Below are 6,001 nucleotides of genomic sequence, written 5' to 3'. Positions count from 1 at the left end.
TCTTCAGCTCAAGGCAAGTACTCTACCGCTTGAGCTACAGCGCCACTTCCGGTTTTCTAGTGTTTTATTGGAGATAATAGTCTCACATACTTTCCTGCCCGGGCTGGCTTTCAACTGTGATCCTCAGATCTCAGCCTCCTGAGTAGTTAGGATTACAGGTGTGAACCCCCGTCCCACAGCCCCAGAAACCTTTAATCTTCCCTTTTTCCCTTATGAAATTTTTTAGTCAATATATTTCACATAAATAATTTTGTGTCCATCCATGACAGGCATATATTAATTGCAGCCTTTTGTGGATGAGTCATAATTTATGCACACCTCACATTTTATAAACCAATTCATCTGGGCCCACATTCAGCAGCTTGTTCTGAGAAGAATGGTAGCTATTTTGCTAGCCACCTCTATCCTCTGCCATTTCCTACACAAATTAGTCTTTGGTATAAGTTCGAGTCTGCTCAGAGGGTAGAGCCATACGGGCTGGCTTTGAACCCTAATCCTCAGATCTCGGTCTCCTGAATATCTAGAATTACAGGTGTGAGACACCTGCACCAGGCCATCATTTCTTCCAAGAACATTTCAGAGGGATGGAATAGCACTGTACCATATACATTCATTAGCAACTGCCCCAGGGTGAGCCAGATGCTCAGACCAAATCCACTGACCTTGATACTGTCTTTGGTGTCCAAAAGGATATTGTTGGACTTAAGGTCTTCGTGTATGATTTTGTTTGGTGTAAGTAGTGAACAGCACTTACAACATGTGTGACAAGCCTCCTGGCTTCATCCTCATATAGGCGGCAGAATTTTCAGATCCACCCCAGGAGGTATCCCCTAGTGGCCAGTTCCATTATGGGATACACATACTCTTCCTTCTCCATTATCTGGTACAACCTGATGATGTGTTTGTGCCATATATTCTTAAAAATGTCCATCTCATTCTTTATCCAATGATGAGGACTCTCACTTCCAGAGTATTTTAAATGCCACAACCTTGTCTGTGAGGAGGAAATGGGCCAGCTTCACTTTTCCGTAGGTACCTGTGTCGAAGAGCTCTTTCTTCTGGTATTGTTTGATGATCTCCTCCTTCAAGGAGCTTGAAATTGATTCTTTCTGTACTTCCATCCTTCTGCTAAAATGGCAGGTAGCAAGTCTATCTAAATAAATTAAATTAAATAAAGGAAGACCCAGAAAGAGTAAAAAGAAATACCAAAATGCAAATAACAGCCCGTCCCCACTACCAAAAAAATCATTTAATTTTGATTCAGTCCAGCGGGTCATCAAGCAAGAGCTCCAAGTTCTGTTAACTGACATAGGTTGGAGCACAGTGGTTTCCTATATATCCTTCATGACCTCACACAATGGAGCAATCACAACCAGGCATAGTGATGTCATAGAAGAAATGGACCAATCATAGTCTGGGCCAGTGAGGTCAGAGAAATATCGGACCAATCACAGCCTGCCAGCATTGACGCTTTAGCTCTTAGACCTCAAAGACTGTTGCTAAGGAATCCATGTGGATTGAGGTTGCTCTGGTCATTCTCGTGGCATTTCTGAAACCACTAGGACAGTGGTCAAAATCCTTTGATTTTCTAGAGGACTACTGAATCTTATAAATTGCTTCTCTGGAGACACTAGCTAATAGCCTCCATTCTTGATGGCCACCTTATCCAATGTCTTTTTCCAGCAGTAGCACTGCACAAAGGCCTCTGTCCTTCTCAAGGACAGCTGTGTCCTACAACTTCCTCCTGAGGGGACAAGTTCCAGGGTGGCTTTGAGCCACCACCCTCACAATTCACCTTCCTGAGTAGTTAGGATTATAGGCCTGAGCCATCGGTAGGTACTTAGCTCATCTCTTACATTTGGAGCAAGTATATTTGTTAGAAAGGTGGGTTTTAGATATGTCCTTTTAACCCTTTAAATTTGTTGCCCTTGCTGTCTAATAGTGAATCTAGTTTCTGATGAGAAATTTGTCTTAATATCATTGAAGATTACTTGTGTGTGATGAGTTGTGTCTTTGTGCTTTGGGGTGTTTGCTGTTTTTGTTTAATTAGAATGTGTCTTAATGTGGACCTGTGTAATTATGTTAATTGACTTTTTTGAGCTGATAGATTCCTGCATGGAAGGGTTCATGCTTTCAATCACAATTGGGAAGGTATTGGTTTTTATTCCTTCAAATAGTATGTATTTCTATTTTTCCCTCTGTGTACATATATATATATATATTGTACATTATATATTCACATTGTATATGTGAATATACATATATATGCCTACATGTTTATATTATATATACATTTATATACATATATAGTTTTACATAGCTTCCATTTTGTGATTGTTTATGGTAGGAAGTTTAGATTGATCCTAGCTACTCCATCAGAGTTAGAGTTTGAAGTTTTCCTCTTTATTTCTTGATAAAAATATGCATTACTTGCCAAGGATATTGAAATAGGTATTAAGCACAGATAGCCTCTCTCTCTCTCTCTCTCTCTCTCTCTCATTTCCTGCGTTGGTTAGGTCTCTGAGCACAGGGCAATTGCTTGTCTGGTTCTTCTAGTGTGCTGTGAAATTTTGCAGTGTCATATTCTGCTTCAAAGGCCACCAGGCAGGCCTGCACTTGGAAGAGGAGCCTGTATGGGTGCACCTGCCTGCCTCTGTCTTGATGTCAGAGCTCCACAGCTACTTGGGGTGGCCTTAGCAGATGCCCCTTTGCCTGGACTGCTGACTGGTGACTGTGTCAGCACAAGCACAGCCTCTTTTTATTACAAATAAGAGGTCTTCGGTGGAACCTGGGGGTGTTCCCTTGTTGGTGGCTATGCTTGGAGCAAGGGTGGGGGCTGCAGAAGCCTCACTGTGGCCTGACTTCTGGGGCACAACAAATGCCAAGGGTTTCTCTGGGCTCTTTACAGAATATATAGGCAGGTTCAGGAGCAGAAGCTGAGCCCAGGGGGCTCCTAAACACAGGGTGGGCTTTAGAGCTGGGCATCACAGATTGATCTTTTTGAAGGGCTGCGGACACCAGCTGGAAGCTGTTGGACCTTTAGGAGGTCTGAGTACATCATAACATTAGGTGTGGGCCTCTGAGCTTCATCCATTGTTTGCAATAGGGCTGAGCCCTCCCTCCTGTATTGTCCTGGTGCCCTCTGAGTGTGTGCTGGTTTCTGGCAGTGAGAAAAGTTTAATGTGTCTTTTATTCCCTGACCCTCACTAGGAAGTTTCTATTGTTGGCAGGGATGATTCTGTCATTGGGAGGTCTGTGTGTTCTCTGAGTAAGGGAATCTACAGACCTCAGAGCACATCTTGGCTTTCTCTCTGAAAGGCCTAAGTGTTTAAGGATTCAGATGCTTTATAGGTTTCCGGACATATCCAGGGATTGTTCTTTTTGATCTTTCAATGACAGCTTTAATTTCCTCCCTTAGTCATGGTCTATTGACCCCTTTGACTCTGGCATAAATGAGGGAACACAGGCAGGGCTGTTGTGTTGCTAAGGAAAGCAGACAGGGCTGCCTTGTTGCTGAGAAAAAGCAGGCAGGCCTGTCTTGTTACATAGTTTCATTTTATTCCCCAATGTTGGTAAATAAAACCTCCAGGTTGGACTTCAGGAGCTTCCCATGATCATTGTTCCATTCCTTTTCCCTGCTCTTATCATACTGCCTTTCTATTTAAATTCATTTTTACTTTTAATTTTTGTCAGAAACAAAGAAGCAATATAAAAATCTATATGTAATGTTAATTTTTATTCTTGAATTACTAAAATACATGAAGAACATGTCAATTAAAGCAGCATAAAATGGCAGATGGCGTGAGCTTGATCACTGTCCCTCTACTCTGTCTCTCTTGCTCTACCCTGAGGTGACCACTACGACTAGTTAGTTATGTATCCCTACATCTAAACCAAATGTGTACAAAGAACAGCCTATTAAAAAGAGACTTGCCCACAGCTATCCAAGTCCCTCAAACTGCTATCTTAGTAGGAGGCCAAATTTCCATTCACACTATGAAGATTCAAACGTCTACACACAGGTTCACAGACCTAAGCCAGGTCTGTGCTGGAACCAGGAATGAAGTTGGTAACTTATTGTTCACTAAGGGAGAAGTCTGCAATAGCTAGTATCAGGTATGAGGACCAAGGAGTTACACAGGCGTTTTAGAGGTTACTAGACTTTGGGTTTTAACTTTTGTAATTCCAAGTTTCTCTTCAGATCAAATATTATGCCTGCACAACAACAGCCCATGAGGAAGTGATGTCCAGAACTTGTGTAAGTGTCTCAGACTCTTTGAATTTGTTTTTACGGAATTGTCTTTTTTTCTACAATCCACACCAATGGCCAAATAGGTGTAGAAAAATAAGGCCACTTCTACCAAACCAGATTGTTGGTGTTCAAGACCTAACTTGAGTCCACTCCATTTGATGCAATACTGTTCAAAGGAACATTCATTCAGTGAGGAGTGAAACATTGTACATCTGTCAGAGATAGATGTTAACAGATATCCTTGACTTTTAACGTTATAGGTGGTATTTGATCCAGATGCTGGTGGCATATACCTGTAATCCTGGCTACTCAGCATTCTAGTTTGAAGCCACCAAGGTCCAGAATGTCTGTGAGAATTTTATCTCCAATAACCCCTAATAAGCCTGAAGTAGAGTTGTGATTCAAGTGGTAGAGCAATAGTCTTAGACACAAAAGCTCAGGAACAGCACCCAGGCCTTCAGTTCAAGTGCCAGGGCTAGCAAACACATACCAAAAATGTGGTATTTGCAACCAAAGAATAAATTTTAATTTGATCTCTTTTTAGCCAATTTAATGTCCGAGCTCTTGATCTGCAAGGCTCTTGGCCACTCTACACCTGGAGAATAACAATTATTCAAGTGGAAAAGAAGGATCTAGAATGATTCACCATTAGAGATGCTGATGTTTGAAAGACTATGTGGAAAAAAAATACTTCAGTCTCTAAAAGAATATAGCACTCACAGTGGAAACTCTGAGTTTGTTAATTGATGGTCAGTATCTAGGCTTGAACTCAGAACCTGGGCTTTGTCCCTCAAGGGTAGTACTCTACCACTTGAGACACATCTCCACCTCTAGTCTTTTTGGCTGTCAATTGGAGTAAGAGTCCCATGGATTTTCCTATCCGAGCTGGCTTTGAATAACGATCCTCAGATCTCAGCCTCCTGAGTAGCTAGTATTGCAAGCTTGAACCTGTGATGGCTAATTGAATTTTAATGGTACCAACTACCAGAGATGGTAGTTAAGACATTTACATCCACCACAAAAGTCCAAGTTAATTTCAGATTTGGTTTCTCCAACACACTTAAGAGAAAGATCAGTAGAGATCTATCATTAAAACTTAATAGTAGAATTCAAATACCCTTGGCTTATTTTTTAATTGTGAGAATACTACACAAAGGAGTTACAACTACATGGGCAAGATCTTGGCTTATTTTGAGTCCTGTTGAATCCTAGATTTCAGGGACAAATCCCAAAATACAAGTGTTAGGAGGTCACAGACAGGAGAGTTCCCTGAAATTGCATTAAAATTAATATTAACAATAATATCATTTGTTTAACTACCAATCTAACAAATACACTTAATATATTTTTTTCCAAGCCTTTTCATTTCCTAACAAATGGAGCAATGTCATTATTTTTCATAGAGGCATAGAATTCCATTGTGTATATATGCAACATTTTCTTGATCCATTCATCTACTGAGAGGCATCAGGGTTGGTTCCATATCTTCCTTATGGTAAATAATGCTGCAATAATTAACATAGTCCTGCTGGTAGCTTTAGTGTGGTCTTGTTTGTGATCATTTGGGTAAATGCCCAAAAGTGGGATTGCTGGGAAATAGAGGAACCTCCATATTGCTTTCCAAAGTGGTGGAACAAGTTTACACTCCCACCAACAATGTAGTAATGTTCACTTCTCTCTGCATCCCCTCAAGCATCTGTTGTTATTAGAGTTCTTGATTATTGCCATTCTAACTGGTGTGAGGTTATA

The sequence above is a fragment of the Dipodomys spectabilis genome, unplaced genomic scaffold (genome assembly GCF_019054845.1).
Source record: "Dipodomys spectabilis isolate Male_0828 unplaced genomic scaffold, ASM1905484v1 ptg000268l, whole genome shotgun sequence".
NCBI classification, from domain to species: Eukaryota; Metazoa; Chordata; class Mammalia; order Rodentia; family Heteromyidae; genus Dipodomys; species Dipodomys spectabilis.
The sequence above is the reverse complement of the archived record's forward strand: the minus strand, read 5'-3'. Positions refer to the sequence as shown.